Source organism: Moschus berezovskii, chromosome 18 (genome assembly GCF_049115385.1).
Source record: "Moschus berezovskii isolate FMDL1 chromosome 18, NW_MosBer_1.0, whole genome shotgun sequence".
Classification (NCBI taxonomy): domain Eukaryota; kingdom Metazoa; phylum Chordata; class Mammalia; order Artiodactyla; family Moschidae; genus Moschus; species Moschus berezovskii.
Window position 1 is genome coordinate 150020 of NC_142477.1, and position 12733 is coordinate 162752.

The following is a 12733-nucleotide window of genomic DNA, read 5'->3' on the forward strand; positions in this document are numbered from 1 at the left end:
CAACGGCCCCAGAGGAAAGACCGTTCCCACTGAGATTCACTGAGGCTGAGAAGCAGATTTCGCAGGAAGCGGCAGGAGAGAGCTTCCTTCGCCAATGCAGAGGCAGCCTAGCGGCCTGCGTCTGCAAAGCTGGATTTGGCAGAGAGGCGTTCGCTTTGCCCCTGGGAGACGCTGAGATTGGCTCCAAGCACCGAGATTTCCGGGTGCGCGGCCTGCATCTCTCTTGCACTCTCCGAGCTTGAGAAGGCTTTCCTAGCTCCCAGCGTTGCTTCCCTGAAAGGAGCAGGCTGAGGAAGTGTGTCCGACATGACTCAGCCCCTTCCTAGGCTTCCCCGTGCTATTGCCTTTCAGTGCAATCCAAGGCGCAGGACTCCTTGGAAGGAGGCTGGGCTCGGTTGTCTCCCACTTCAGAGGTCTAGAGCAGAGCACTGAGACGTCTGTCAGACGGAAGGGAAGCGCTGTTGTGCCCATGGTGAAGATGTTGCTTGGCCGCACTGTGGAAGCAACGCCCAGAGAGAAACAGGCACCGTGGGCCTCCAGGCAGGGGCTGCGGGATCACAGCCAGAATGCCCCTGCGTCTCCGCTGAGAAGTGACCTCCCAGTTGGAGGCTCCATGCCGCCCTCCAGAGGAGCAAAGACGTGTGGAGTGTGTCTGGCCTTTCCTTGGGAGTGTGGTGCCCTTCCCTCTTCCCCAGGCACAGGAGCAACTGCCCCTGAGCAAAGACCTCTCCAAGGGCTTTTCCCTCAGACTGAAGCAGATTTCGCAGGAAGCGGGCCTAGAGAGCTTCCTTCGTGGATGCAGAGGCAGCAGAGCGGCCTGCGTGTGCAAAGCTGCATTTGGCAGAGAGGAGCTCGCTTTGGCACTGGGAGGCTGTGAGACCTGCTCCAAGCACCGGGATTGCTGGGTTGGGGCCTGCATCTCGCTGCCACTTGCTGAGCTTCCAAAGACTTTCCTAGCTCACAGCCTCGCTAGCCATGAAGGAGCAGGCTGAGGGAGTGTGTCAGACATGACTCAGCACTTTCCTGGGCTTGCCTGTGGTTTCGCCTTTCCACTCCAACTGGGCCCCGGGACTCCTTGCAGAGGAGGAGGAGCCCGGTTGTCTCCAAACTTCCTAGGGCTAGAGTAGAGCAGGGAGAACTCTGTCAGCTGGAAGGGAAGAGCAGAAGGGTAGATGGGGCAGAGGTTGCCTGGCCGCTCTGGTGAAGCAACGCCCAGGGAGAAACAGGCACCATGGGCCTCCAGGCAGGGGATGCGAGATCCCAGCCAGCGTGCTTCTGGGTCTCAGCCGAGAAGCTTCCTGAGAGTTTGAGGTTGCCTGCAGCTCTCCAGACGAGCAAAGACATGTGGGGTGTGTTTGGCCTTTCCCTGGGAGGGTGGTGCCCTTGCGGCAGCCCCAGGCCCAGGAGCAACGGCCCCAGAGGAAAGTCCGTTCCCACTGAGATTCGCTGAGGCTGAGAAGCAGATTTCGCAGGAAGCGGGAAGAGAGAGCCTCCTTCGCCAATGCAGAGGCAGCCTAGCGGCCTGCGTCTGCAAAGCTGGATTTGGCAGAGAGGCGTTCGCTTTGCCCCTGGGAGACGCTGAGATTGGCTCCAAGCACCGAGATTTCCGGGTGCGCGGCCTGCATCTCTCTTGCACTCTCCGAGCTTGAGAAGGCTTTCCTAGCTCCCAGCGTTGCTTCCCTGAAAGGAGCAGGCTGAGGAAGTGTGTCCGACATGACTCAGCCCCTTCCTAGGCTTCCCCGTGCTATTGCCTTTCAGTGCAATCCAAGGCGCAGGAGTCCTTGGAGAGGAGGCTGGGCTCCGTTGTCTCCCCACTTCAGAGGTCTATAGCAGAGCACTGAGACGTCTGTCAGACGGAAGGGAAGCGCTGTTGTGCCCATGGTGAAGATGTTGCTTGGCCGCACTGTGGAAGCAACGCCCAGAGAGAAACAGGCACCGTGGGCCTCCAGGCAGGGGCTGCGGGATCACAGCCAGAATGCCCCTGCGTCTCCGCTGAGAAGCGACCTCCCAGTTGGAGGCTCCATGCCGCCCTCCAGAGGAGCAAAGACGTGTGGAGTGTGTCTGGCCTTTCCTTGGGAGTGTGGTGCCCTTCCCTCTTCCCCAGGCACAGGAGCAACTGCCCCTGAGCAAAGACCTCTCCAAGGGCTTTTCCCTCAGGCTGAAGCAGATCTCGCAGGAAGCGGGCCTAGAGAGCTTCCTTCGTGGATGCAGAGGCAGCAGAGCGGCCTGCGTGTGCAAAGCTGCATTTGGCAGAGAGGAGCTCGCTTTGGCACTGGGAGGCTGTGAGACCTGCTCCAAGCACCGGGATTGCTGGGTTGGGGCCTGCATCTCGCTGCCACTTGCTGAGCTTCCAAAGATTTTCCTAGCTCACAGCCTCGCTAGCCATGAAGGAGCAGGCTGAGGGAGTGTGTCAGACATGACTCAGCACTTTCCTGGGCTTGCCTGTGGTTTCGCCTTTCCACTCCAACTGGGCCCCGGGACTCCTTGCAGAGGAGGAGGAGCCCGGTTGTCTCCAAACTTCCTAGGGCTAGAGTAGAGCAGGGAGAACTCTGTCAGCTGGAAGGGAAGAGCAGAAGGGTAGATGGGGCAGAGGTTGCCTGGCCGCTCTGGTGAAGCAACGCCCAGGGAGAAACAGGCACCATGGGCCTCCAGGCAGGGGATGCGAGATCCCAGCCAGCGTGCTTCTGGGTCTCAGCCGAGAAGCTTCCTGAGAGTTTGAGGTTGCCTGCAGCTCTCCAGACGAGCAAAGACATGTGGGGTGTGTTTGGCCTTTCCCTGGGAGGGTGGTGCCCTTGCGGCAGCCCCAGGCCCAGGAGCAACGGCCCCAGAGGAAAGTCCGTTCCCACTGAGATTCGCTGAGGCTGAGAAGCAGATTTCGCATGAAGCGGGAGGAGAGAGCCTCCTTCGCCAATGCAGAGGCAGCCTAGCGGCCTGCGTCTGCAAAGCTGGATTTGGCAGAGAGGCGTTCGCTTTGCCCCTGGGAGACGCTGAGATTGGCTCCAAGCACCGAGATTTCCGGGTGCGCGGCCTGCATCTCTCTTGCACTCTCCGAACTTGAGAAGGCTTTCCTAGCTCCCAGCGTTGCTTCCCTGAAAGGAGCAGGCTGAGGAAGTGTGTCCGACATGACTCAGCCCCTTCCTAGGCTTCCCCGTGCTATTGCCTTTCAGTGCAATCCAAGGCGCAGGAGTCCTTGGAGAGGAGGCTGGGCTCCGTTGTCTCCCCACTTCAGAGGTCTATAGCAGAGCACTGAGACGTCTGTCAGACGGAAGGGAAGCGCTGTTGTGCCCATGGTGAAGATGTTGCTTGGCCGCACTGTGGAAGCAACGCACAGAGAGAAACAGGCACCATGGGCCTCCAGGCAGGGGCTGCGGGATCACAGCCAGAATGCCCCTGCGTCTCCGCTGAGAAGCGACCTCCCAGTTGGAGGCTCCATGCCGGCCTCCAGAGGAGCAAAGACGTGTGGAGTGTGTCTGGCCTTTCCTTGGGAGTGTGGTGCCCTTCCCTCTTCCCCAGGCACAGGAGCAACTGCCCCTGAGCAAAGACCTCTCCAAGGGCTTTTCCCTCAGGCTGAAGCAGATTTCGCAGGAAGCGGGCCTACAGAGCTTCCTTCGTGGATGCAGAGGCAGCAGAGCGGCCTGCGTGTGCAAAGCTGCATTTGGCAGAGAGGAGCTCGCTTTGGCACTGGGAGGCTGTGAGACCTGCTCCAAGCACCGGGATTGCTGGGTTGGGGCCTGCATCTCGCTGCCACTTGCTGAGCTTCCAAAGACTTTCCTAGCTCACAGCCTCGCTAGCCATGAAGGAGCAGGCTGAGGGAGTGTGTCAGACATGACTCAGCACTTTCCTGGGCTTGCCTGTGGTTTCGCCTTTCCACTCCAACTGGGCCCCGGGACTCCTTGCAGAGGAGGAGGAGCCCGGTTGTCTCCAAACTTCCTAGGGCTAGAGTAGAGCAGGGAGAACTCTGTCAGCTGGAAGGGAAGAGCAGAAGGGTAGATGGGGCAGAGGTTGCCTGGCCGCTCTGGTGAAGCAACGCCCAGGGAGAAACAGGCACCATGGGCCTCCAGGCAGGGGATGCGAGATCCCAGCCAGCGTGCTTCTGCGTCTCAGCCGAGAAGCTTCCTGAGAGTTTGAGGTTGCCTGCAGCTCTCCAGACGAGCAAAGACATGTGGGGTGTGTTTGGCCTTTCCCTGGGAGGGTGGTGCCCTTGCGGCAGCCCCAGGCCCAGGAGCAACGGCCCCAGAGGAAAGTCCGTTCCCACTGAGATTCGCTGAGGCTGAGAAGCAGATTTCGCAGGAAGCGGGTGGAGAGAGCCTCCTTCGCCAATGCAGAGGCAGCCTAGCGGCCTGCGTCTGCAAAGCTGGATTTGGCAGAGAGGCGTTCGCTTTGCCCCTGGGAGACGCTGAGATTGGCTCCAAGCACCGAGATTTCCGGGTGCGCGGCCTGCATCTCTCTTGCACTCTCCGAGCTTGAGAAGGCTTTCCTAGCTCCCAGCGTTGCTTCCCTGAAAGGAGCAGGCTGAGGAAGTGTGTCCGACATGACTCAGCCCCTTCCTAGGCTTCCCCGTGCTATTGCCTTTCAGTGCAATCCAAGGCGCAGGAGTCCTTGGAAAGGAGGCTGGGCTCCGTTGTCTCCCCACTTCAGAGGTCTAGAGCAGAGCACTGAGACGTCTGTCAGACGGAAGGGAAGCGCTGTTGTGCCCATGGTGAAGATGTTGCTTGGCCGCACTGTGGAAGCAACGCCCAGAGAGAAACAGGCACCGTGGGCCTCCAGGCAGGGGCTGCGGGATCACAGCCAGAATGGCCCTGCGTCTCCGCTGAGAAGCGACCTCCCAGTTGGAGGCTCCATGCCGCCCTCCAGAGGAGCAAAGACGTGTGGAGTGTGTCTGGCCTTTCCTTGGGAGTGTGGTGCCCTTCCCTCTTCCCCAGGCACAGGAGCAACTGCCCCTGAGCAAAGACCTCTCCAAGGGCTTTTCCCTCAGGCTGAAGCAGATTTCGCAGGAAGCGGGCCTACAGAGCTTCCTTCGTGGATGCAGAGGCAGCAGAGCGGCCTGCGTGTGCAAAGCTGCATTTGGCAGAGAGGAGCTCGCTTTGGCACTGGGAGGCTGTGAGACCTGCTCCAAGCACCGGGATTGCTGGGTTGGCGCCTGCATCTCGCTTCCATTTTCTGAGCTTCCAAAGACTTTCCTAGCTCACAGCCTCGCTAGCCATGAAGGAGCAGGCTGAGGGAGTGTGTCAGACATGACTCAGCACTTTCCTGGGCTTGCCTGTGGTTTCGCCTTTCCACTCCAACTGGGCCCCGGGACTCCTTGCAGAGGAGGAGGAGCCCGGTTGTCTCCAAACTTCCTAGGGCTAGAGTAGAGCAGGGAGAACTCTGTCAGCTGGAAGGGAAGAGCAGAAGGGTAGATGGGGCAGAGGTTGCCTGGCCGCTCTGGTGAAGCAACGCCCAGGGAGAAACAGGCACCATGGGCCTCCAGGCAGGGGATGCGAGATCCCAGCCAGCGTGCTTCTGCGTCTCAGCCGAGAAGCTTCCTGAGAGTTTGAGGTTGCCTGCAGCTCTCCAGAGGAGCAAAGACATGTGGGGTGTGTTTGGCCTTTCCCTGGGAGGGTGGTGCCCTTGGGGCAGCCCCAGGCCCAGGAGCAACGGCCCCAGAGGAAAGACCGTTCCCACTGAGATTCGCTGAGGCTGAGAAGCAGATTTCGCAGGAAGCGGGAGGAGAGAGCTTCCTTCGCCAATGCAGAGGCAGCCTAGCGGCCTGCGTCTGCAAAGCTGGATTTGGCAGAGAGGCGTTCGCTTTGCCCCTGGGAGACGCTGAGATTGGCTCCAAGCACCGAGATTTCCGGGTGCGCGGCCTGCATCTCTCTTGCACTCTCCGAGCTTGAGAAGGCTTTCCTAGCTCCCAGCGTTGCTTCCCTGAAAGGAGCAGGCTGAGGAAGTGTGTCCGACATGACTCAGCCCCTTCCTAGGCTTCCCCGTGCTATTGCCTTTCAGTGCAATCCAAGGTGCAGGACTCCTTGGAAAGGAGGCTGGGCTCGGTTGTCTCCCCACTGCAGAGGTCTAGAGCAGAACACTGAGACGTCTGTCAGACGGAAGGGAAGCGCTGTTGTGCCCATGGTGAAGATGTTGCTTGGCCGCACTGTAGAAGCAACGCCCAGAGAGAAACAGGCACCGTGGGCCTCCAGGCAGGGGCTGCGGGATCACAGCCAGAATGCCCCTGCGTCTCCGCTGAGAAGCGACCTCCCAGTTGGAGGCTCCATGCCGCCCTCCAGAGGAGCAAATACGTGTGGAGTGTGTCTGGCCTTTCCTTGGGAGTGTGGTGCCCTTCCCTCTTCCCCAGGCACAGGAGCAACTGCCCCTGAGCAAAGACCTCTCCAAGGGCTTTTCCCTCAGGCTGAAGCAGATTTCGCAGGAAGCGGGCCTAGAGAGCTTCCTTCGTGGATGCAGAGGCAGCAGAGCAGCCTGCGTGTGCAAAGCTGCATTTGGCAGAGAGGAGCTCGCTTTGGCACTGGGAGGCTGTGAGACCTGCTCCAAGCACCGGGATTGCTGGGTTGGGGCCTGCATCTCGCTTCCACTTGCTGAGCTTCCAAAGACTTTCCTAGCTCACAGCCTCGCTAGCCATGAAGGAGCAGGCTGAGGGAGTGTGTCAGACATGACTCAGCACTTTCCTGGGCTTGCCTGTGGTTTCGCCTTTCCACTCCAACTGGGCCCCGGGACTCCTTGCAGAGGAGGAGGAGCCCGGTTGTCTCCAAACTTCCTAGGGCTAGAGTAGAGCAGGGAGAACTCTGTCAGCTGGAAGGGAAGAGCAGAAGGGTAGATGGGGCAGAGGTTGCCTGGCCGCTCTGGTGAAGCAACGCCCAGGGAGAAACAGGCACCATGGGCCTCCAGGCAGGGGATGCGAGATCCCAGCCAGCGTGCTTCTGCGTCTCAGCCGAGAAGCTTCCTGAGAGTTTGAGGTTGCCTGCAGCTCTCCAGACGAGCAAAGACATGTGGGGTGTGTTTGGCCTTTCCCTGGGAGGGTGGTGCCCTTGCGGCAGCCCCAGGCCCAGGAGCAATGGCCCCAGAGGAAAGACCGTTCCCACTGAGATTCGCTGAGGCTGAGAAGCAGATTTCGCAGGAAGCGGGAGGAGAGAGCCTCCTTCGCCAATGCAGAGGCAGCCTAGCGGCCTGCGTCTGCAAAGCTGGATTTGGCAGAGAGGCGTTGGCTTTGCCCCTGGGAGACGCTGAGATTGGCTCCAAGCACCGAGATTTCCGGGTGCGCGGCCTGCATCTCTCTTGCACTCTCCGAGCTTGAGAAGGCTTTCCTAGCTCCCAGCGTTGCTTCGCTGAAAGGAGCAGGCTGAGGAAGTGTGTCCGACATGACTCAGCCCCTTCCTAGGCTTCCCCGTGCTATTGCCTTTCAGTGCAATCCAAGGCGCAAGAGTCCTTGGAGAGGAGGCTGGGCTCCGTTGTCTCCCCACTTCAGAGGTCTAGAGCAGAGCACTGAGACGTCTGTCAGACGGAAGGGAAGCGCCGTTGTGCCCATGGTGAAGATGTTGCTTGGCCGCACTGTGGAAGCAACGCCCAGAGAGAAACAGGCACCGTGGGCCTCCAGGCAGGGGCTGCGGGATCACAGCCAGAATGCCCCTGCGTCTCCGCTGAGAAGCGACCTCCCAGTTGGAGGCTCCATGCCGCCCTCCAGAGGAGCAAAGACGTGTGGAGTGTGTCTGGCCTTTCCTTGGGAGTGTGGTGCCCTTCCCTCTTCCCCAGGCACAGGAGCAACTGCCCCTGAGCAAAGACCTCTCCCAGGGCTTTTCCCTCAGGCTGAAGCAGATTTCGCAGGAAGCGGGCCTAGAGAGCTTCCTTCGTGGATGCAGAGGCAGCAGAGCGGCCTGCGTGTGCAAAGCTGCATTTGGCAGAGAGGAGCTCGCTTTGGCACTGGGAGGCTGTGAGACCTGCTCCAAGCACCGGGATTGCTGGGTTGGGGCCTGCATCTCGCTGCCACTTGCTGAGCTTCCAAAGACTTTCCTAGCTCACAGCCTCGCTAGCCATGAAGGAGCAGGCTGAGGGAGTGTGTCAGACATGACTCAGCACTTTCCTGGGCTTGCCTGTGGTTTCGCCTTTCCACTCCAACTGGGCCCCGGGACTCCTTGCAGAGGAGGAGGAGCCCGGTTGTCTCCAAACTTCCTAGGGCTAGAGTAGAGCAGGGAGAACTTTGTCAGCTGGAAGGGAAGAGCAGAAGGGTAGATGGGGCAGAGGTTGCCTGGCCGCTCTCGTGAAGCAACGCCCAGGGAGAAACAGGCACCATGGGAATCCAGGCAGGGGATGTGAGATCCCAGCCAGCGTGCTTCTGCGTCTCAGCCGAGAAGCTTCCTGAGAGTTTGAGGTTGCCTGCAGCTCTCCAGACGAGCAAAGACATGTGGGGTGTGTTTGGCCTTTCCCTGGGAGGGTGGTGCCCTTGCGGCAGCCCCAGGCACAGGAGCAACGGCCCCAGAGGAAAGACCGTTCCCACTGAGATTCGCTGAGGCTGAGAAGCAGATTTCGCAGGAAGCGGGAGGAGAGAGCTTCCTTCGCCAATGCAGAGGCAGCCTAGCGGCCTGCGTCTGCAAAGCTGGATTTGGCAGAGAGGCGTTCGCTTTGCCCCTGGGAGACGCTGAGATTGGCTCCAAGCACCGAGATTTCCGGGTGCGCGGCCTGCATCTCTCTTGCACTCTCCGAGCTTGAGAAGGCTTTCCTAGCTCCCAGCGTTGCTTCCCTGAAAGGAGCAGGCTGAGGAAGTGTGTCCGACATGACTCAGCCCCTTCCTAGGCTTCCCCGTGCTATTGCCTTTCAGTGCAATCCAAGGCGCAGGACTCCTTGGAAAGGAGGCTGGGCTCGGTTGTCTCCCCACTTCAGAGGTCTAGAGCAGAGCACTGAGACGTCTGTCAGACGGAAGGGAAGCGCTGTTGTGCCCATGGTGAAGATGTTGCTTGGCCGCACTGTGGAAGCAACGCCCAGAGAGAAACAGGCACCGTGGGCCTCCAGGCAGGGGCTGCGGGATCACAGCCAGAATGCCCCTGCGTCTCCGCTGAGAAGTGACCTCCCAGTTGGAGGCTCCATGCCGCCCTCCAGAGGAGCAAAGACGTGTGGAGTGTGTCTGGCCTTTCCTTGGGAGTGTGGTGCCCTTCCCTCTTCCCCAGGCACAGGAGCAACTGCCCCTGAGCAAAGACCTCTCCAAGGGCTTTTCCCTCAGACTGAAGCAGATTTCGCAGGAAGCGGGCCTAGAGAGCTTCCTTCGTGGATGCAGAGGCAGCAGAGCGGCCTGCGTGTGCAAAGCTGCATTTGGCAGAGAGGAGCTCGCTTTGGCACTGGGAGGCTGTGAGACCTGCTCCAAGCACCGGGATTGCTGGGTTGGGGCCTGCATCTCGCTGCCACTTGCTGAGCTTCCAAAGACTTTCCTAGCTCACAGCCTCGCTAGCCATGAAGGAGCAGGCTGAGGGAGTGTGTCAGACATGACTCAGCACTTTCCTGGGCTTGCCTGTGGTTTCGCCTTTCCACTCCAACTGGGCCCCGGGACTCCTTGCAGAGGAGGAGGAGCCCGGTTGTCTCCAAACTTCCTAGGGCTAGAGTAGAGCAGGGAGAACTCTGTCAGCTGGAAGGGAAGAGCAGAAGGGTAGATGGGGCAGAGGTTGCCTGGCCGCTCTGGTGAAGCAACGCCCAGGGAGAAACAGGCACCATGGGCCTCCAGGCAGGGGATGCGAGATCCCAGCCAGCGTGCTTCTGGGTCTCAGCCGAGAAGCTTCCTGAGAGTTTGAGGTTGCCTGCAGCTCTCCAGACGAGCAAAGACATGTGGGGTGTGTTTGGCCTTTCCCTGGGAGGGTGGTGCCCTTGCGGCAGCCCCAGGCCCAGGAGCAACGGCCCCAGAGGAAAGTCCGTTCCCACTGAGATTCGCTGAGGCTGAGAAGCAGATTTCGCAGGAAGCGGGAAGAGAGAGCCTCCTTCGCCAATGCAGAGGCAGCCTAGCGGCCTGCGTCTGCAAAGCTGGATTTGGCAGAGAGGCGTTCGCTTTGCCCCTGGGAGACGCTGAGATTGGCTCCAAGCACCGAGATTTCCGGGTGCGCGGCCTGCATCTCTCTTGCACTCTCCGAGCTTGAGAAGGCTTTCCTAGCTCCCAGCGTTGCTTCCCTGAAAGGAGCAGGCTGAGGAAGTGTGTCCGACATGACTCAGCCCCTTCCTAGGCTTCCCCGTGCTATTGCCTTTCAGTGCAATCCAAGGCGCAGGAGTCCTTGGAGAGGAGGCTGGGCTCCGTTGTCTCCCCACTTCAGAGGTCTATAGCAGAGCACTGAGACGTCTGTCAGACGGAAGGGAAGCGCTGTTGTGCCCATGGTGAAGATGTTGCTTGGCCGCACTGTGGAAGCAACGCCCAGAGAGAAACAGGCACCGTGGGCCTCCAGGCAGGGGCTGCGGGATCACAGCCAGAATGCCCCTGCGTCTCCGCTGAGAAGCGACCTCCCAGTTGGAGGCTCCATGCCGCCCTCCAGAGGAGCAAAGACGTGTGGAGTGTGTCTGGCCTTTCCTTGGGAGTGTGGTGCCCTTCCCTCTTCCCCAGGCACAGGAGCAACTGCCCCTGAGCAAAGACCTCTCCAAGGGCTTTTCCCTCAGGCTGAAGCAGATTTCGCAGGAAGCGGGCCTAGAGAGCTTCCTTCGTGGATGCAGAGGCAGCAGAGCGGCCTGCGTGTGCAAAGCTGCATTTGGCAGAGAGGAGCTCGCTTTGGCACTGGGAGGCTGTGAGACCTGCTCCAAGCACCGGGATTGCTGGGTTGGGGCCTGCATCTCGCTGCCACTTGCTGAGCTTCCAAAGATTTTCCTAGCTCACAGCCTCGCTAGCCATGAAGGAGCAGGCTGAGGGAGTGTGTCAGACATGACTCAGCACTTTCCTGGGCTTGCCTGTGGTTTCGCCTTTCCACTCCAACTGGGCCCCGGGACTCCTTGCAGAGGAGGAGGAGCCCGGTTGTCTCCAAACTTCCTAGGGCTAGAGTAGAGCAGGGAGAACTCTGTCAGCTGGAAGGGAAGAGCAGAAGGGTAGATGGGGCAGAGGTTGCCTGGCCGCTCTGGTGAAGCAACGCCCAGGGAGAAACAGGCACCATGGGCCTCCAGGCAGGGGATGCGAGATCCCAGCCAGCGTGCTTCTGGGTCTCAGCCGAGAAGCTTCCTGAGAGTTTGAGGTTGCCTGCAGCTCTCCAGACGAGCAAAGACATGTGGGGTGTGTTTGGCCTTTCCCTGGGAGGGTGGTGCCCTTGCGGCAGCCCCAGGCCCAGGAGCAACGGCCCCAGAGGAAAGTCCGTTCCCACTGAGATTCGCTGAGGCTGAGAAGCAGATTTCGCATGAAGCGGGAGGAGAGAGCCTCCTTCGCCAATGCAGAGGCAGCCTAGCGGCCTGCGTCTGCAAAGCTGGATTTGGCAGAGAGGCGTTCGCTTTGCCCCTGGGAGACGCTGAGATTGGCTCCAAGCACCGAGATTTCCGGGTGCGCGGCCTGCATCTCTCTTGCACTCTCCGAACTTGAGAAGGCTTTCCTAGCTCCCAGCGTTGCTTCCCTGAAAGGAGCAGGCTGAGGAAGTGTGTCCGACATGACTCAGCCCCTTCCTAGGCTTCCCCGTGCTATTGCCTTTCAGTGCAATCCAAGGCGCAGGAGTCCTTGGAGAGGAGGCTGGGCTCCGTTGTCTCCCCACTTCAGAGGTCTATAGCAGAGCACTGAGACGTCTGTCAGACGGAAGGGAAGCGCTGTTGTGCCCATGGTGAAGATGTTGCTTGGCCGCACTGTGGAAGCAACGCACAGAGAGAAACAGGCACCATGGGCCTCCAGGCAGGGGCTGCGGGATCACAGCCAGAATGCCCCTGCGTCTCCGCTGAGAAGCGACCTCCCAGTTGGAGGCTCCATGCCGGCCTCCAGAGGAGCAAAGACGTGTGGAGTGTGTCTGGCCTTTCCTTGGGAGTGTGGTGCCCTTCCCTCTTCCCCAGGCACAGGAGCAACTGCCCCTGAGCAAAGACCTCTCCAAGGGCTTTTCCCTCAGGCTGAAGCAGATTTCGCAGGAAGCGGGCCTACAGAGCTTCCTTCGTGGATGCAGAGGCAGCAGAGCGGCCTGCGTGTGCAAAGCTGCATTTGGCAGAGAGGAGCTCGCTTTGGCACTGGGAGGCTGTGAGACCTGCTCCAAGCACCGGGATTGCTGGGTTGGGGCCTGCATCTCGCTGCCACTTGCTGAGCTTCCAAAGACTTTCCTAGCTCACAGCCTCGCTAGCCATGAAGGAGCAGGCTGAGGGAGTGTGTCAGACATGACTCAGCACTTTCCTGGGCTTGCCTGTGGTTTCGCCTTTCCACTCCAACTGGGCCCCGGGACTCCTTGCAGAGGAGGAGGAGCCCGGTTGTCTCCAAACTTCCTAGGGCTAGAGTAGAGCAGGGAGAACTCTGTCAGCTGGAAGGGAAGAGCAGAAGGGTAGATGGGGCAGAGGTTGCCTGGCCGCTCTGGTGAAGCAACGCCCAGGGAGAAACAGGCACCATGGGCCTCCAGGCAGGGGATGCGAGATCCCAGCCAGCGTGCTTCTGCGTCTCAGCCGAGAAGCTTCCTGAGAGTTTGAGGTTGCCTGCAGCTCTCCAGACGAGCAAAGACATGTGGGGTGTGTTTGGCCTTTCCCTGGGAGGGTGGTGCCCTTGCGGCAGCCCCAGGCCCAGGTGCAACGGCCCCAGAGGAAAGTCCGTTCCCACTGAGATTCGCTGAGGCTGAGAAGC